Source organism: Triticum aestivum, chromosome 2A, assembly GCF_018294505.1.
Source record: "Triticum aestivum cultivar Chinese Spring chromosome 2A, IWGSC CS RefSeq v2.1, whole genome shotgun sequence".
NCBI lineage: Eukaryota > Viridiplantae > Streptophyta > Magnoliopsida > Poales > Poaceae > Triticum > Triticum aestivum.
The window spans coordinates 484947125-484967430 of NC_057797.1; positions in this window are offsets into that span (position 1 = coordinate 484947125).

Consider the following 20306-nt stretch of genomic DNA (forward strand, 5'->3'; position numbering starts at 1 on the left):
ATAGACACCGATGCACCGCTTCCCCGGGGAATAGGTGGACTAGGTGCTCCGCGCGCCTAAGTGGGTGCTGCTTCTTTTAATTGTGGTTCGACTGACCCTGAATTGAAATCCAGGCGGGCTACTGACCTCTAGCAAAGGTGAAATAGTAAAAGGGAGGAAACCTTGTGCATTTAGTATCATGAAGAAGATGCAGTAAGAAGCGCTCAACTAGTTTCTTTCGTGGGATGAATACAGTGTGAGCGGAGACGTAAGATTTGCACGAATAAGGGAAGAGGAGTACCTCTTTCTGCTGGCAGTGCTATGTCCTCCTTCTATTTTTCCGACGATCTTCTTGTTGTTCGCCGGAAACCAGAAGTTGTGGAGGATGATGCAGCCTTGGACGAACCCATGGCCAAGTTGTTGAGTGTGGTGCAGTGGCCGTTTGTCGACGGTGAGGAAGCAGATCCGAGGCGGCGAACCACGACATAGCAGGAACAACTCCGGTGCGGTGGACTGTTGCGACAGCAGAGCCGCAGCAGTGAGGCGTAGGACGGCGTGGTCGGAGTGGTTCTGGTACGGCGCACGTTGGTGTCGGCGTTGTGGAGGTAGATCTACCTCGGCTTCAGCTGCTAAGTCCTTGAGGGCGTTGCGGTTGCAATTGAGTTGGACGATGACATCGGGGTACCGGCTTCGGCGTGATGGAGGAGGGCGGCGGTGGATTGGCCACTATGGGGTGGAGGACGGAGGAGGCTGGAGTTTGGCGACTGGTGGAGAGGGCATTTTCGCGCCCATGGAGTATGAATGGGGAAACGGAGGGAGGCGGGAAACTAAGGGGGAACAATGTTTCGGTTTGAGACGCGCTTGTTTGAAATTTGGGGAAAGTTACAAACTTTGTCCCCATCTAAAATTTCAGACATATTGCGGGTTGGAGGTAGAAAATCATGTCAGGTGTCCCAAATGTTTCGGGTGGTTTCGGGTGACCAGAGGCCTATTTGGTGCTTCGTTCAATATTTGGGAGCAGAAGCATTAACGTTTTCGGTTCTCTTGAATTGAACTTTCAGGATTTGTCAAACTTCACAAATCTTTACTCTTGAAAATCCTAAAGCTACGATTATTTTGGAATGGAGGGGGTACATTTGAATATACATTGTACACGAGTATATATTAAAAAATATGCAACTTACCTCAGTTCATGCATGGTTCTAGATATAATCTCCTTGGTTGCAAAAAAAATTAGATATGCGTATGAATATATATAGCACGTTCAAACTCGCAACAAAGATTGATGCCCCCTTTTACATCTGATTTACAAATGCCATTATCTTGGGTTCAAATAGATGAATGCACTTCCTATGAATTCGAATCTTCGAAACCCCCTTTATGTTGAATTCGACATGTATTCTATTTCGTAGCTAGCAATTTGGAATGTATCCATGCAAGTGACAAATGTATAAAGTACTTCACACTAACAACATGGAGTGCACTAATTAATGTTTATATATGAATTGCAAAAGCATCCATTGCCTATATTTCAAACCGCTCTCACTCTATGGATCGATAATATGAAATAAACACATGCACATGCTAGAATTCAATAGAGTATGGGTGTCTGATAGACCGATTTTCGTCCATACGCAATTTGCAAAATTCATGATCTCATCCAAAAATAATAATGCCATTTATATTTTAATTTAATGCGTAGAACCGCCTTTTACACGTAGATGCACTATGCCTCGCCCCGTTCTCACAAATGCGTTATATATCTCTCTATCTAACGCATAAGTGCACACACTTTATATGCATCGGCATTTCTCTTTGACACATGCTCACAATCTCTCTCAGGGTGTCGGGGTGTCTCACGCACATGCTCTCTCTGTTTCTCTCTCTCTCTCTCTCTTTCTGACTACCATGTACCACTCTTTTCACTAATCTCAATTGGAAAACACTATTTCTCTCACATGCATATATACACCTGGACGGTCTCTACTAGCCCTCTATACGCACATATATGTGCCTACGTGTCTCCCTCACACACATTATCTTTAGGCCTCTCTCGCACACATTTCCCCCCCGACACACCTCTCTCTTAGTAGTTGGTAGATATGATTTCATCATATCATTCGGTAGGATATCCCTGACTATTAGGCTGAATGGTAATACGAGGCAAAGTTTTACCCTAGTTCGGTTCGGACCCTTGCAGTTGAAGAAAGAGCCTACTCCTGGTACTGTATATTAGTGATAGGGGTGTGTACAAAGTACACGTGAATACCAAGCATTGTGCGTGTGTGTATACTATCGACGAACTAGCCCCCAAGCTTGTTTAACATACTAAGGGCTGAGGGTTACAAATCATATGTAGTCGGCTTATCACCAGTGGGGATAGAGTCCTCCGCGACTCTGGTAGCTTCGTGTTATACGCCGAGTCCTCCACATGGGTCTTCGTATAACACGTCTCGGTCCAACCTATATGTGGTGCAGGATGGAACCGACCCATGAGTCTTCATGTTGACCCACCACAACTAGAAATGATGTGCCCACCACACCAAACATGCAATTGGCCACTAAGAAAATAAGCATATACAATAGTACAACGGTATCTAGCTCACGATATGTCTCCATATTTTGTTGATGACTGACGGACTTTGCATTTGATGCGTGCTCCGTATTTTGCTGACGACACTTACGGTCATTGTATTTGAAGCGAAAGCACGATATGGTCACTAGACTTCAGAATAAGCGCATCACGGTCACCACATACATTTTGTCGTGCTTACCAACATGTGGTTGGATGGTTAGAGGACAGTGGTTTCTCGAGCCCACCAAGGTTAAAGTTCCGGTGCTCGCATTTATCTTGTGTTAATTTCAGTATTTTCTGGCGATGTACGTTCAGCGGGAGGAGACGTTCCACTCAACTACGAGGCACCTATGGTGACTTCGTAAAATCTCAAGATCACATATGCTGGCCCACTCTCTCGAAGGTGCTCATAGGGGTAGGGTTCGCGTGTGTGCGCTTATAGCGGTGAGTGCTTGCGCGTATATATGAGCCCTTGCGTCTGTATCGTGTTAAACAAATACATATCATGATTATACAGTCACTGGCTCACTCGTACAACTCCGTATTTTGTTGATGACACAATCAATTGACCAGTCAAACGTTCCACGTGACGCAACTAGTGTTGGACCATCGAGGCGCGTAACCGTGGGGCCCACCTATCAGCCCGTATATGAAAGAAAGAAATGGTAGTTTGAGTCTGTACTGTGTTAATAACATAGGAGTGCATTTTAGGGTGATCATACGGTCACTGGCTCACCATACAGCTCCGTAATTTGTTGATAACACGATCAATTGACCAGTCAAACGGTCCACATTCAGCAGCGCACATTACCATAGGGCCCACCCGTCAGCGCGTATATGAAGGACAGAAATGGTAATAAATTAGTGGTCGGTGGGTATTCGAAGTCGTGAGACCTCTGGTTGGCAGTCACCGGCGGTTGGGGGCGTTCATTGGGTGGTGGGGTGGGGATCCCCGGAGAAAAAGCTCGGCGGGGGGGGGGGCTAGAGGGATGGCCGGTGCGGCGGCGGACCGACGGTGGGGAGTGGTTTCGGGGAGGGCGGGCCGGCCGCGGGCGGCGGGGGCTGGCGGTTCGGCCGGTGGTGGCTGGCGGCTCAGGGGGGTGGAGTTTGATGATAAACTGGAGGCCCTTGATTTCGTATCCAACGGCTGGAAAATCTAATGACCAGAGATGAAAAAGTCAGTCGACTGACGTGTAGCCTCACCCCGCACGTACACATGCACGCACGCAAGACACGCACGCATGTAGGCGTGCAACACTGACACGTACACACGCACGCATGCTGGCGTGCAACACTGACACGTACACATGCACTCACGAACACACGCATGTACGCACCCATGCATGCAACACTGAAACGTACCCTTGCACGCACGCAACACTCGCACGCCTGCATGCACACAACACACGACGCAAGACACACGCTCAACCTATACGTGCATGCACCCTTTGTTAAGGACATGGATTGTTACGGGTATTAATCAATCTTATCTGTGATAAGCAGAACATTGATGTTTGCAGCGGTCTTTATGAATCACAACGTATCGAACGGGCTATCAACATAGTAGGCTTATCTACATGAAAAAGATGACGTCACACTCAATGAACAATCATCGGTTTATGAAATGCCCGCTTCTGACCGCCCTGGCCCACCAAAGGTTCCTCTGCTGTGCGCTGCCTGCGTTGGGTCACTGACATGCAGGCCATGCACCCAAAGAGCCCACACGTCAGTGGAAGAACGGCGCGGTGTCCTAGGTCAGAGTCGAGGGTGCCACTCGCGGCACGCCCGGCTGAACACGCCTCCGTGCCGCATTCAAACGCCTCCATGAAACCCGCCCGTGTGGAAGCCGAGAAACCCACTCTGGACACACGTCCGTTCATGACCGGGCCGGCGTTAAACGCAACGCCGGCCGAGCTCCTCCCGTCCGCCGTCTATTTAATCTCCTATTTAAACGAGGCCAAACGCCGGCCAAGAATCGCACACCTCCGCCGCTCCCCTATCTCCTCCACCATTTTGTCCACTCTTACAATGGCTTACGAAGAGTAGTTATTCCGCATCCAAGCCGGCTGGGTAGCCCGCCGGATACGAGCTATGCAGCTCGCTGATCCACCTCCCTCCCCTCGCCCGACGGAGCCAGTTGCCGCCCCAAGCCGGCGCGCGGTTCAGCAACTCGCCGCTCCAGGCCAGCTCGACGAGGAGCGGCGCACGGGCGTCTTGCTGCCGTCCACGCCGCCGCCTCGTACCGCGTATCCCGTTTCTGTGGCCGAGACTCCCATGCCGGCGGCCGCGCCATGCAAGCAGCGACAGAAGCCGGGTGCGCGGAGAGCGACGAGTCGGTGGCCAGCGCCTCCGCGTCCGCCGCCATCATCGAGGAGAAGTAGAACACGGGAGGCCGCCGCCGCTTGGGTCCCATGAAGGCCACCGCGGAGGCGACGCCGGCGTACACAGCAGGTGTCTTGCCAGATCCTTTTGTTGCGAGGACCTTCGTCGACCCCGCATGGGCTCCACGGAAGAGGGGAATGTTAGGATGAACTCGAGCCGGTGCCGGCCATGGCGAAGTAGTGGCCGGTGATGAACTCGAACCGGTGCCGGCCACCATCATCTTCGGCACCAGCCAATGATATCAGTTGGGCAGTGGGGAAGCGAGCCGTCCTTTGCGCTGAAGCATATACCTCCGGGGCTCCCGGCAGTCCGGTGATCGTGCTGCCGGACATGAGGAACACAAATCGATCGGCGGGCGACCATTTAGGCCAGGTATTATATACCTGTGCTGTCCAGAACTAGCACCGCGTAGTTCATTTGAATGTAATGAAATCCGTCATGTTTGTATGAAAATCCGGTATTTTATATGATTTCCGTCGTTGTTTATATGAAATATCAGTTTGTCTACGTGTTTGCGTGAATTTCGTCCGGTTGGTTGAGTTGCTGTCATAATGTGTGCGGCTACGGTTGGATGGCGTAATTTGCGGGTCGCCGGTCGGTCTGCGGGCGGCTCGGGCGGCGTTGTGGGACAAAAAAACACAGCTCGTGCGAGCTCGTCTCCAACGTGCGCGCTGGAGGATGCATGACAGCATGAGCACCCGAGCCATTCCTCGTTCATCGGTGGCAAAGGCACCGGTGGACAAAAGGGTCGCCAATATTTTGGCTACCCCGGGCAAGATCCAAACAGCCCCTCCCAACAGATTCAAATCCCTCGTTCGCCGTGGAATTTTGCCATGTGTTGTTTTCATGGACTAGCAAGATGCCCGTGCATTGCACGGAACATCAAGATGCATTTTTTTACAAACTCCCGCATGCATGCAAGGGATAATTAATGTCCTCCTTTGCTAGTACCACGAGGCAAACACCATTAATATTGCATCGATTAGTGTTAGTGGCCTTGTATATCTGCAAATTGTAATTTTGATAGTGGCCCCTTGTATATAAAAATGGAGGGAGAAAGATGAGAGATAAGGTGAGGAGGAGTGGGGCGTGGTGGTGACTGGTGGTCGGACTGGGCGGAGGCATGGGGATGGACGGCGCATTATGTCTAGGTTTGTATCTCTCTCACACACACCCACGTAGGTGGGGGACGTGCACGAAGAGAAGAGGTGCACGCACGGCGCACGTACTCCCGTCTCTTTCCCAACCACACCCGCGCGGGTACACGGTGGAGCTCATTTCTGTACGAAAAAGGCAGCCCACGTGGTAATTTGGCACGTGTACTGGTTGTCCACTTGGTGGAGGGAGGATCGTCTACCACGGGTGAACAAACAAATTGCGACTTGACGCGTTATGTTAAATTAAAAAAAGAGGCAAACCATGTGGGGCCTACCTTAGAGGCAAGGCTCTATACACTGGAGTACTTTTGATGTGTCCCGTCAACTCGCAGAACGAGGAGAAGCTTGCTTAGTACGCCGTCTCCCCCGCCCACGGGCGCGGTGGCTCGCAGGATGAGGTGAAGCTTGCTTACGAGTAGTAGTAGTAGTAGTACTACTGTACGCCTTTACGCCCGCTCCCTCGCCCACGCGCGCGGTGGCTCGCAGCACGAGGAGAAAATTTTACTACTCCCTCCGTTTACTCCTCGTCCCTACTACGTACTTTGGTTAGTACTCCCTCCATTTACTTATACAAGGCCACTATAAAAAATACATTTTGCATCTATACAAGGCCACAAATAGTAATCGAGACAAAAGTTACTACTCCCTCCTTTCCAGTTTATGGCTCAATTTCAAAATCTCTCCAACCAAGGTAGACGGTGAGTGGTCGAATTAATTTCGTAGTTTGCACAAGTAATTAGTACGCTCGTTTTTCTCAAGAAGTTATGTTTACCGAGGCATTAATTAGAACGAATGCATGAATGACCACTAAATTTCCATGAACTTGTACATGCATTGGTTAGTTTCCTCTTGACACTGCTTGCGTCGGGTGATCTAACGCACCTCAAAATCCAACATGTAATGGTACTACTACTAGTATAGTAGAATTGAGACTTATCAAACGGAAAAACGAATGTTTTTAGATGAGCCCTATAAACCCTAGTGGGTACGTACTCCGTAAAAACAGATTTTTCCAAAACTAAGTCGCTCCCTTTCATGAATTCTGTAGTATACTCCTCCGTCGACGCTCCCTTTCATGAATTCTGTACTTCCTGTCGCCGACATGTGGGACATATAGCAACCGGGTCGACGTGTCAAGCACCAAATAACAGTGCAGAACAGCAGGGGGACGCACCCCACTCGTACCGGCCCAGTAGTAGTAATGAGCAATGAGACGTCAAATCACAATGCCGCACCTTCCCAGACGGACGAAGCAACCATTATTTCACACTTCGGTTCGCCATCATCTCAAACCACGTAGTATTGCTTCTGCCTCAAGAGGGACACGCGCATCGCCTTGGTACATCATGACACGTGGGACCGCATGACAGGCCATGCTCCCCCGCCGATCGCTCGGTAAAATCACCTCATTTTTACTATACTTCCTCCGTATCGGTTTACTACATGGCATGCACGTCGTTCTAGGTTGAGAATTTAACTGGCTATATATGTGATGAACAGTACTCTAGCCTTTTAAAAAATGTATACTTTTGTACAGTAGTACTATCGATGGATTGCGCCATGGAGCAAAAATTGAAATTAAAAAAAGGTGGTACATATAGAGAGCGCTCGTCGCCAAATTATGCATATAGTACTATTAAAAAAGCTAGTACGTGCTTAATTGGGGTGCTAAATTCTATTAAAGAAATACTAGTAGTATGTACATACTGAAGAGTTAAAGTAACAAGAAGAAACATAACATAGTTCTGCTGGGGGCTCAGCATAACACACCCCTCAAATTAAACTAAGCACACCTGAAATTAAACTATGCAACTAATCCGGTAGACACTGCATTAGAAGTTTAGAACCACCATGAGCAACGACACTGCCACCTTACTCGGAGTCCTCGTCCACGTCCTCGACTTCGTCCTTGTCCCTCTCCCTCTTGGCCGATACTTCTTTGCTTGAACCGCACACTTGGCTGTTGCTCTTCATCCAACCCTTGTAGATATTGAAGCAAAGGTAGCCATCCATTGCAGCCTAGTGGATGTGGTCTATATCTAGTACATTCCGCTGCCATGCATGACGACGAAACGTGTATGGAGGTTTCTCCAGTTTACCGTACGAAGGATGAACCATGGCTCCTGCCAGGGTCAGCATTGAAGGCTGACGAGAGGACACCAGCCGATTCTTCTGGAGGTCGAAGGGGTTGCCTACAACGAGACCTATCCGACGCAGGACATCCCTGTCGTTCTTAAAGTCTACAGTAACGAATTTCACTGTTTTGTCCTTGAGGAAGTTCTTAAAATCCTGGCACTCAACGTCGGCATGGCATATGTGGTAGACCAAGCAAACGTTATGTACGCAAACCTGGATCACGGCGGGCTTCTTCCTCTCTTCGTCCTTTAGATCCTTCTCTGGTCCCAGGACTGTGGTGTACTCAACATCTAGCCCAGCGACCCACTCATCATCTGAGTTTTCGAACATGCGTCTGAAGCGAGAAAGGCATCCTTTCACCGTCGCGGAAGAACGGGTGTAGATGACGTCGAACTCATCGCCGGTGATGGTTCTAACCTTGTACTCACCGCCGATCGTGGAGATTTGGGACGCCATGGATTTGGGAGGAGGGTTAGGATTAGTGGAACTGCCGTAATGTGAATGGACGGGACGACTAGGAGCGAACCGCCGTAGTATTGAAGGACGTGCGGGGACGAGTAGGAGCGAACTGCCAGCGTGCGAACGGCAGGGTAGTGGCTTTCCATTCTCCCATGATACGGGCTTCCGAGAGCCCTTGGATCTGAGATCGAACGGTTGCATGGCGTGATTCTAGACCTATGGGTGAATATCCTATCCTGGAGGGTTATTCTGCAAATTTTCAGCAACTTAGCATGCGACCGTTTGATCTCAGATCCAAGGGCTGCCAGCAGCCCGTATCATGGTCGCGCCTACCACGACCGTCGCGTCGCTCGCGCGGTCGCGCCCTTGGAGATTTAACACGGTGCGTTAGGCTATCTGATGTTGGCATGTCATACATAGTCATCACTTAGTCACTCATACTACAACAAGGTTGGCTATAAGTGTATTTTTTTACTCCTCTCTATCTCTTTCTTCGTAATGGAGGTGGTCAGGAATCGGGAGACTCACGCCGGTCGTAGCGCCGCAGTTAAAATGATAATGGCAAGTCAAATCACGGGGCCCCACCTGTCCAGCAGTAACTCGCTGTCAAATCACACAGCCCTACGTTTGCAGCAGCCTACTCCCTCGTCTTCTCGCGTCTCTGTCGAACCGACTAGGCGGAACTGCCCCGCCTACCGCGCAGGAAAAGCCCCGCCCTCGACTTTTAAATACAACTACATCCGCTTAAGAATCCAATGATATACTTTTTGTGACATAGTAACTCATATTTAGTTAGTCAAATGGATGACCTAGAACTACGTGCAGGCCCTATAAACCGAGACGCCTAAAAATAAAAAAACCAAGACGGAGAGGGTAGTTCAGCACGTATCTTTTTAGATCAATATAGTCGGGATTCACCAAGGAGCAAAACCAAGTGGTAGGCTGCTCCTGTCGTGTTGGCGTAGCAACTCAAGCAGGGTCAGTCCGCACACGAAATGGCGACACACTTAACAGGACCCCTTTGGCCGACATGTGGCTCATCCACCGTCTTGTTCCACGTGCGATGCACCAAATTACAGTTCGGAGCAGCGGTTGGAATTGGAGGCACCCCGGTCGTAGCGCCGCAGTAGTAGAAAATGAGCGATGAGGGGTCAAATCACAAAGCCCCACCTTTCCCGCATTAAGCTGGACGGACGAAGCAACCATCATTTCACTCTAGGGCGCAAGAGCATAAAGAAAAGAGAAAACAATGATGCGTGCGGCAGCTACCTAGGGCACCCTAGGGTAGGGGTCTCCACTACAGATCCTTTTTTTAAAGCGCCTCCACTACAAATCGGCTTCTCCCTCGTCCTCTTGAAGAAAACCGATGATGAGTGCGGCGGTAGGGTTTGTAGGAGTACTACGGCGTGCGGGGCCACGTCGTAGTAAACGGGTTCGAGTCGACGCCTTAAATATGTGTGGGCCGCTTGGTTTTACGGGAACGAGGCAGCATTTTGGGTTCGGGGACCAGTGGAGATATAGTACGTACAAAAAATTGTGGACGTAGGTTCGACCGAAAGGCAATGATGCATGGGCCCTGCATTTTGATATACCCGGGGCCGCGTGAAATTTGCTACTCTACTCAAAACTAGTAAGGTACACATGTATTGAACGCATGAGATTTCGAAACCAAATTATGAATAAATACACACTATAGCATGTAAAGCTTTGAGTCATATATGCATGATGTAGATGTTCGTTTAGTTCTTATAGTTCATCTCATTCAAAATCAATTAGTTTTATAAAAATGTTAAGATTCATGGGGTTGTGCATTGTAAATCATAAAGTAAAAAACAAATAATGGCAATTCATTTAGAAAAAATAATCAATTATGATACAGAAGATTCTAGAACAAAGGAGAAGTGCTTGTGTTTTGAGGTTTGTGCATTATGCTTAAGTTCAACCATGGAGTCTTCTAAATTGTACATGTGGCAGATCTGGTGGAATGTTGATGATATCCAACGGCCAGTAGTGCTCGGATTTGCCTATCTCTGCACTGTCGGGTTAGCTTCATCCAGCGACCATCTTTCAAAGTTATTGGCACACTATATAGTTCTTGTGCCATAGTTGCATGTTTTGGAAAAAAGCTACTAGTGGGTTGTACTATCTATTTAGGAATAGAAGATGTATACATGGAAGTTGTAGGGAAAGAGATGACATGGAGCATCTCAATTCCTATGAGTAGGGATTGGAAAAGAGATGTCATTTGGTTCACATCATAGGAACTTTTCTATTGAATCTAGAGATGACATGTATCTCAATTCCTATGAGGAGGGATTAGAAAAGAGATGTAATTTGGTTCATATCATAGGAACTTTTCTATTGAATATACGCTAATGTTTATTTTCCTTTGAAATTAAGGGAGTATAGGAATCCATTCATATGAACCAAGTGGCTCTAAAGCTATAGAAATGATATCATGTTTATTTCCTTTGAAATGTGGAGTATATGAATCTATTCCTATGAACCAATTGGCTCTAAAGGAAAAAATCCTATAAAAATCATATCATATAGAGTTCCTATGATATTCCTCGACACTAAAGGATGCTTGAAATTGCTGCGGGTGATACGATGGTCTTTCTTTGTAGACTCCTCACCCATCTTTATAGTTACCTCTCGAAGATGAATGAAATGATATATACATGGTATTCTACATGTGCAATTTGGTACACGAAAACTCGGTAAAAGTTTGCGAGGTTCGAATTTTCAATAAAGCTATATGCACTGCATTTCGGAACGGAGGGAGCATACGGCAGTTGCTAACACTCACGTGGAAGATTTGTGTGTAGGAGGAGTGGCTGTTCTGTTAAATGACATGGCAAAACTGACACTGTCGGATGCCGATCTAACGGTTCTTACGGCGTTCGTCAGGAAAAGGCTTGTGGCGAACGTTTGTCGGATAATGATTTACGGACACATGCATTGCATTGATACGTGCCCCCTCTCTCTCACGCACACGCACCCTCACGAGTCACGACTCTCCCGAGTCCTCTCGCAGACTCGCACGTCGCACCCACCGTCTATCTGCAGGTAGACGTCACGCACATATGTGCTCTTCACACCCTACCCTCAGAACTTCTAAAAAACAAAAGACGGCGCACACATTTTATTTTAGCTCACACGTCACACACTTATACTATTACTCTTGCGGCGAACGTTCTTTGGGCATAGTATATTGTACTCTCACGAAGAGAAGCGGTGCACGCACGCACTAGTTCTCTCACACCCACTCGCGGGTACACATAGGAGCCTATTTTTTTGAAGCTGGTACAACAAAATCACTCCAATATATATAAAAACAGGAGCCTTAGTGCTTGCTTTACTAGGGTTCCTCTCATTCACTCTCTCATGCTCTCCAGATCTAAGCAAGACATAGGTGGCTGCACTCTCTCTCAGCTCACGGCTGGTGACAAATCCGGCCGGACAACCTCGACCGGGGCAGGGGTGTAGGTGCATCGTTCACGCTGTCGTCGGCGGCGAGGGAGGAGACCAAAGGCTGCCCGCGCATCCCGATCGGCGGCCGTGTCGTTCTCTCCGAGAGAGCGTCGGCTCGGGAGGGCCCCCGACCCCTTCTTCCTCCCTGCGGTATTGTGGCCAAGATGTGGCCTTCGTACGACTTCTTTGCCACATGCCGACGACCCTCGAGTATATATTCCTTCGAAACCTGCCTTGCTCTACTACCCCAGCTCCCTTCGTGTGGATCCTTTTCTACTTCCGTCCGCTGTTCCAAAGCCACCTAGACTTCTACTATTATTAGAAGTAAAGCTAGTTCATACAGTCGACTCTAAGCGTTGGTTCAAACAGGGAAGAAAGTGGGAAAGCTGTAGCATGAATCTAGGACTTGGTTCTAAGAGGAAACGGGGGAAAGTAGTAACATATGTCACTGTTTAAATAACCGTATTTCGTATTTGCGCAAACAGGGATGTCTGTCTCCATATCGGTTCGGGATGCCTATCTCCGTATCGTTTCTATCCGCGCAATCAAAAGCACACACCTCAGTTTTAGTACAACTGCGCAAAATGAGATGGCTATCCCTCGTTGCCGTCGTCTAACCTCCCGTCCTCAAGGTATCCCTACATTGGTAGTAACTAAGGTAGAATGACCAACGCAATCTAAAAGAAGCTGATTCGTACGTTTTACTTCCTGATTGCAGTGCAGGGACGAGCGAAAACAACTGCATCCTAGTCCGGAATGCACTTTCTACCAGTTCATCCATGGACCGAGGACTAGCTGGCACGGCTGCACGGCGGTTTTTTGGACAGGTGCGCGGACAAGAGGCATTGTGGTCTGCTTATTTCTGCAAATAGCGGTGCTTAAATTTAGTGGAATGCACAAGCATTTCAGCTGGTCAGTACACTGCATGGTTCAGTTCAGCATTCCAGCTGAGACCACAATTATAATTGGTTATTCTGGAATGAGAGAACCTAACCCTGAATGGTGGCAACAAGAAAAAACCAGAGTGAACTCCAGGAAATTTAAGCCTGCCGGGAGGCCCTTTGCTCAGAGAAGCCTTGCTTGTTTTTTCCTGATTTGTAAACCTTCTCACAACTTTGTCTTTTGCTGTGAACTAGTATATGTTTGTTATGTTCTATGAATCATTGAGATGTATAAAATTGCTTAACTTATGCTTTTCAAGTTTTTTATGAAGACGAGTTTAATGTGAGTGTTCCACATGAGCGCTGGACTAGCGTGTGAACGTTTGGAATTTATTACATTGTGGCCTCAATTAACTGCATGAACCACTGTAACAAGATACATAGTTGCTTATATGTCAGACAACAAATTGTTGATTGTTAGCTGGTCGATAGCCTAGTGTTGAAGCGAGCTGAGCCAATGTGCCGTGTTTTGCACAACTGCTTACAAGTGGGGTAGCACCAACAGTGTTTACAAGTACTTATGTATACGTCGGCGCACGGTTCTCGAACGAGTGCTCTATTTCATCAAAACACACACTGCTCGTATGATAAACCGTGACAACTTATGTCTTACCATGCCATATTCATGAAAAAACTAGTGAGGACGCATCTGTTTCGGCAACAATTACGATGGTTCTCACATGATTCACGGGCACACAAAAGTAGCAGCAGTTCCCATAGACGGATTCAAACAGAGTACTAGCCCCAGAGGGGTCGATAACAGGCAAGGTTCGGATAATTAGACACAATCCAAACTACTATTAAACACTAGCTGGGGCAACTATTTCATGCCTCGATCTAATTTGGGCTGGACACAAGACGGACCTTGCCATGAACATCATCGAGGACGTCCCGCAGCAGCTCAATCCTGTGAACCTTCATGAAGACAACCTTGTGGCCTTGCCACTGATAAACTTGTTTGTGGAGGCATGCCACGTCATCTTCCTGCGTAAGCTTGACAAGAACAGTATGCCTCACAAACGAAGGAGTAGCTTTGAACTTCTTGTGCTTCAGTACACCCTGGACAACACGCCTGACAACAGTGAGGCTGGAATACAACTCTTCATTGGTATAACCGCAAATGGCTTCCAGGATCCAACAGCCTAAGAACTCTGTTTTCCCAGTGCGTATATTCAGGTCGTCCGCCTCATAGCGAGTGACATGTACAACCACACAATCCTTGTCTGCATCAGGGCTCTAATTGAAACAGAAACAAATTCTGAATTACTTTTCAGTATAAGAAACACAAGTTATTTAAACCACTATGTATAGCATGGCATCGAAGCTAATGAAATTTTGCATTATTAATCACCACATACTTCCTTTTCTAAAAAAATCACCACATACTTAGATGAAAAACCATAATCGAGATCGGCAAAGAAGGAAATCACCTTGGGTAGCTCAGCGGGGGGGGGGGGGGACACATCCCTCGAAGGGGGAAAACTGCTCCTGGAGTGCCACGGGGGCTGTAACCTCAAACGGGGCGTTGGCCATCTCAGTAGTGGCCGTGAGCGTATCTGGGGTCGGCTCGGTGGTTGCCTCCATCTTCTTGGAGCTCTCTGTCTCGTGGGGATCAGCCTCCCGCGTCTGCTCCAATATTGGCAGATCTTTGCCTGGTTCTTCTTGGTCCATCATGAATACTAGGAGACCACTGAAAGGAAAACACAATCGCAATGACAATGAAAAAAAAGAGAGAGGATCGGTTACTGCTTTGCAAAAGTTATTTTTTTTCTGAACGAAAATATACCAACATCACGGATCCGCTTACCTTCCCTTCGTTCAGAGAGAAGAACAGTGGCAGATGCGAGTGTTGCCTTTCTTGAAGACGGTGAGGGAGAAGTGGATTCAGCGAAGAGTGAAATGATGGTTGCTTCGTCCGTCAAACTTAGACTGCGGGGAGGTGGGGTTTTGTGATACAACGGCTCGTTACTGGCATGCTACGACCGGGGTGACTCTCCGCCTACATACTGCCTTCTAATTTGGTGGATGGCATTTGGGCCCGTGCGCTGCATGGCCCGCATGTCGGTGAACAAAAGTATAATGACATTCAGTAGAGGGAGACGTTTCAATGACCTAGGAGGAGCCAGAAGCGGTAGAGTTTCTCCACTGTACTAGTAGTAATTGTTTCTCTGGGCCCAAGACAAAACAACCCATCCACACTAGTAAATAGTAAAATCAATTCAAAAGCCCATATATTTACTGAATTGACGGATGTTCATTTTTTGTCGAAGAGAAAAAAAGGAGTTTCAGGTGGGCAAAAGAATTCTAAACGTGTCGGGCTTCTATTTACAACATATTGTGGTCATAATCCAGTAAATTTTACGACCCAGGATGTTCATTCTATGGACCTGACCGATCCATTTGACTGTGACTACCAAAAATAGTGTTGGAGTTAGATGTTGTTGCCCTTTTCAATCTGGTTTTTTTGTAAACCTGATGAAAAATTAACCCTCCTGCTTTTGTACAGTTTGTATGCTGGAGTTAGATGTTCCTGCCCTTTTCAACTCGGCTGTGGTTGTCATATTTTCTTTGAAACAAGGCAAATGGCTTGCCATTCATTTAATTTAGAGTGGAATATTGTAACAAATCCCAACCAAGGGAAATAGCATCACTCTCGCTGGCTGCTTGAGCTCACTATGCATTACAGAAGCCAAGTGATTAGCCCCCACCAGCACCCACAAACTTATTTTGAACTAGCACATCAAATGGGCTGTAAATTTTCATAGGAAAGGCTGCATGACCGTGACAGATTTGGATTCTAACATTTGGGACCCACGAGGAAATAGCCTATCCAAGGTGGTGTCGACTTACTAGCCAGTCAACAAATGATTCTGCCTACCAGCCGTTGGATTGACATCCAACATTTGTCGTGTATCTTCTATCTCTTGTCTTCTTCTTCCTCCAGCCGCCCAAACCAAACCACCCCGTCGGCTCCGTCTGCTCCCGCCTCCCATGGCTGGTTGCACCTCCGCCGCCATACCATACGTACCCTCCAACGTTGGCCTATCCCTCCCTCTATTCCCCCACACATCCTATTATTCTCCGGCAACGTCAACCCCAACACGCACCCGCGCCCGAACCAGTCAACCCTCGTACTCCCCTCCCCCTGCGACTGGACCGGTGCATCTTTAACGACTCATGTTCGTTCCGTCCGAGGCCTCGCCGTCGTCCTCCGCCTTGCGGCCTTGGTTCGCTCGCTTGTCAACATTGTCAACAACCGAGAGGAACAAGGAGATGACTATACGTGGAGAGGATGACATCAGGGACCCACCAGCGTCATGGCAGTACGCAAGCAAGTGCCTCTATAGTACAAGCCCAAAAATATGGTTCCTCATAATGGTTGGACATCTGGGGCTCACGCCATTGTCAACGTAGTCAATAAACGAGAGAATTACGCTACGAGCGGCTGACACCAGGGACCCAGCAAGTCGCGCATTTTTTTGAGGAACAAGAAGTTGTTATTTATACTAGTTTTAGCGATGGATCAAGGTAACAACGGGGCTGTGTGGGGGCTGTGGCCCATCTAGCCAGGGTTTTATTTATGTTTACCACATCATGAGCCCAGTTGTATTTTTTTCTTGCTGAAAATGGCTAGCCCAGTTCTATTTTTTAAAGAAATACCCAAACAAGGCCTACTTCCTTTATCGGCCCTGCTGGGCTGCAAATCTTTCAAGACGAGGAGAGTTTCATTTGGTTTGCCTAGAAATGGGCTGTACATTTTTAAAACACATGAAACCGGGAATTAGTTTCAATTTTTTTTCATTACAAGATCTTAAATTCCATTGACTTTTATGCGTGGACAATTATTTGGATTTTATATTTATATAAATTATTTTTCAAAATAGTTTGAATGTGAATCGATATTTCTGGATTAAAAACAGTTGACCCCACCGAAATATGGAAAATTTCGTATACTTTCTAACCATGGCCACAATATGGGGTGTAATGCTAACAAAAAGAAGATGGGCTCCAAAAAAATTCTTAAGAATTAGCAAATGGGCTATACATTATTAGAAATAATAGCAGATGGGCTGTATGCTGCTTTCCATAGATTTGAGGCTGACTTGTGAGCCTACTACAGGTTGACGCCTATGCTTTCATAAAAAAAGGTTGACGCACACGCAACACCCTGTCAACTTAGTCAACAAACGAGAGTAGTGACTGTTGGATGTCCATCCAACGTCCGTCATGCTTCTTCAATCTCTGCTCTTCATGCTCCAGCCGCTCAACCAAGCGCCGGTGGGACTGCCTGCTCCCTCCTCCCGCGGCCGGCTATGCTACCGCGCAGGCCTCATGGCCCCACCGTACTCCCATCGCTGGCCTAGCCATACCTCTACTCACCCACACATGCTGTTATTCTCCGGCGACGGCAGACAAACCAGTAAACCCTTGTACTCCTCTGCGTGGGAAACAACTGCTGAGTATTCCCTAGCTCCGTGTCGTTCCCTTCCTAGGCCTCGCTGTCGTCCATTGCCCTAGTGCTCTCGGCGCAGCCTGGTCAATGTGGTCTATGAATGACATCCATCGGAAGTGGACTGTACATGGAGAGGCTGACAGCTGGGTCCACGACTGCACACAAGGTAATGCCTCCTTATTACGTGCAAAATAATGATTCCTCCACCTGACAGCTAGGACCCATAGGAAGGGCCTCTGTATTTCGCGAAAAAAAGTTCCCCCCGCTGATAGGTCGGACCCACCAGCTATATCTTCACATGCAAGGAAGTGCCTCCTTATTACGCCCAAAAAACGAATACCCCCTGCTAGCTAGGACCCACCATATTGTTGGGCTGACTTGTGGGCCTACTAAGTTGATGGGGACTGAGGGCTTTGTCAACTTAGTCAATATTCCAGTGACCGTATGATGTCCATCCAACGGCCATAGTGCTTCTTCAACCTCTAGTCTGCTTGCTCCAGCCGCCCAAAGTAGCGCCGGTCGTGCCGCCTGCTCCTGCCTCCCGTGGCCGGCTGTGCTACCGCGGAGGCCTCACCGCCCCCATACTACTCCCACCACTGGCCAGGCCATCCCTCCACTCACCCACACCCCCTGTTATTCTGCGGCGATGGCAGCCTCACACCGCAGCCGAACCGGTGAACGATCGTACTCCTCTCCGCGTGGGCATCCACTACCGTGTCTTGCTCGGCTCCACGTTGTCCCCTTCCTAGGCCTCGCCGTCGTCCACCGCCGTGGTGCTCTCGGCGCGGCGTGGTCAATGTGGTCGACGACCGACTTCCATCGGAAGAGTACTGTACGTAGAGAGGCTGACAGCTGGGTCCACGGCAGCCGCAAGGAAGTGCCTCCTTATTACGCGGAAAATAATTATTCCTCCACCTGACAGCGGGGACCCACCGGACGGGCCACCAGTATTTTGCGAAAAAAATCGTTTCCCCCTGACTGCTGGGACCCACCGGATGGCCACCGTATTTTGTGAAAAAATGTTCCCCCCACTGTTAACTCGGACCCACCGGAAGTGCCTCCTTATTACTCAAAAAAAATGAATACTCCCCCGGCTAGCTGGGACCCACCTTGGTGGGAGGCTGACTTTTGGGCCTACTAAGTTTACGGGGACGAAGGGCTTTGTCAACTTAGTCAATATGAACGATTCTAGCTCCAGTGACCGTACAATGTCCATCCAACGGCCGTAGTGCTTCTTCAACCTCTGGTCTTCTTTCTCCAGCCGCCCAAAGCAGCGCCAGTCGTGCGGTATGCTCCTGCCTCCCGTGGCCGGCTGTGCTGCCGCAGTGGCCTCACCGCTAGCCAGGCCATGCAGCGACAACAGCCTCACACCGCAGCCGAACCAGTGAACCCTCGTACTCCTCTCTGCGCGGGCTTCCACTGCTGGGTCTTCCTCGGCTCCATGTCGTCACCTTCCTAGGCCTCGCCGTCATCCACCGCCGTGGTGCTCTCCGTGCGGCATGGTCAACGTGGTCAAGGAACAACTTCCATCGGAAGAGTACTGTACGTGGAGAGGCTGACAGCTGGGTCCACGGCCACAACCCAGTTTTTTTGTGATTTGCCAAGTAAGTCACTTTGTCAGGCCTGTTGGGCTGCAATCTTTCAAGATGAGCTGAGCTTTCATTCGGCTGGCCGAGAAAATGGCCCATCAGTAATGAGAAATGGGTTGTACATTTTTAAAACATATCAAACCGGCAATTAATTTCAAATATCTTTTTTTTTCATTTCAAGATTTTAAATTACATTAATTTTTATGCATAGAGAATTTGTTGGATTTTATATTGATATACATTTATTTTTAAAATCAGTTTGAATGTGAGTCGAAATTTCGGGATTAAAAATAGTTCAGACCGCACCGAATACGCAAAATTTCATATAATTTTTTAACCGTGGCCACAATATGGGCTGTAATGCTAACAAAAAGAATATGGGCTCCAAAAAAACCATAAGAATTAGCAAATGGGATGTAAGTTGTTGGAAATAATGGTAGATGGGCTGTATGCTGTTTTCCACAGATTTGAGGCTTTCCTAAAAAAAGGTTGACGCACAAGCACTGACTATTGGATGTCCATCCAACGGCTGTCGTGCTTCTACAATCTCTGCTCTTCCTGCTCCAGCCGCTCAAACAAGCGCCACGCAGGCCTCACCGCCCCATCGTACTCCCATCGCTGGCCTAGCCATCCCTCTACTCACCCACACCTGTTGTTATTCTCCGGCGACGGTAGATGAACCAGTAAACCCTCGTACAGTCATACTCCCCTCCGCGTGGGAAACAACTGTCGAGTCTTCCCTGCCTCCGTATCGTCCCCTTCCTAGGCCTCGCCGTCGTCCACCGCCGTGGTGCTCTCGGCGGGGCGTGGTCAATGTGGTCAACGACCGACTTCCATCGGAAGAGTACTGTGCGTGGAGACGCTGACAGCTGGGTCCACGGCCACAGCAAGGAAGTGCCTCCTTATTACGCGCAAAATAATTATTCCTCCACTTAACAGTAGGGACCCACTGGACGTGCCACCGTACTTCGCGAAAAAAACGTTTCCCCCCTGACTGCTGGGACCCATCAGCTACACCTTCGCACGCAAGGAAGTGCGTCCGAGCAAAAAAACAAAACAATTTGCCCCCTAACTACTGGGACCCACCAGCTACATCTTTGCATGCAAGGAAGTGCCTGACAGTCGGGACCCACCTGGTCGAAGCGTACGTAGCATTGTCAT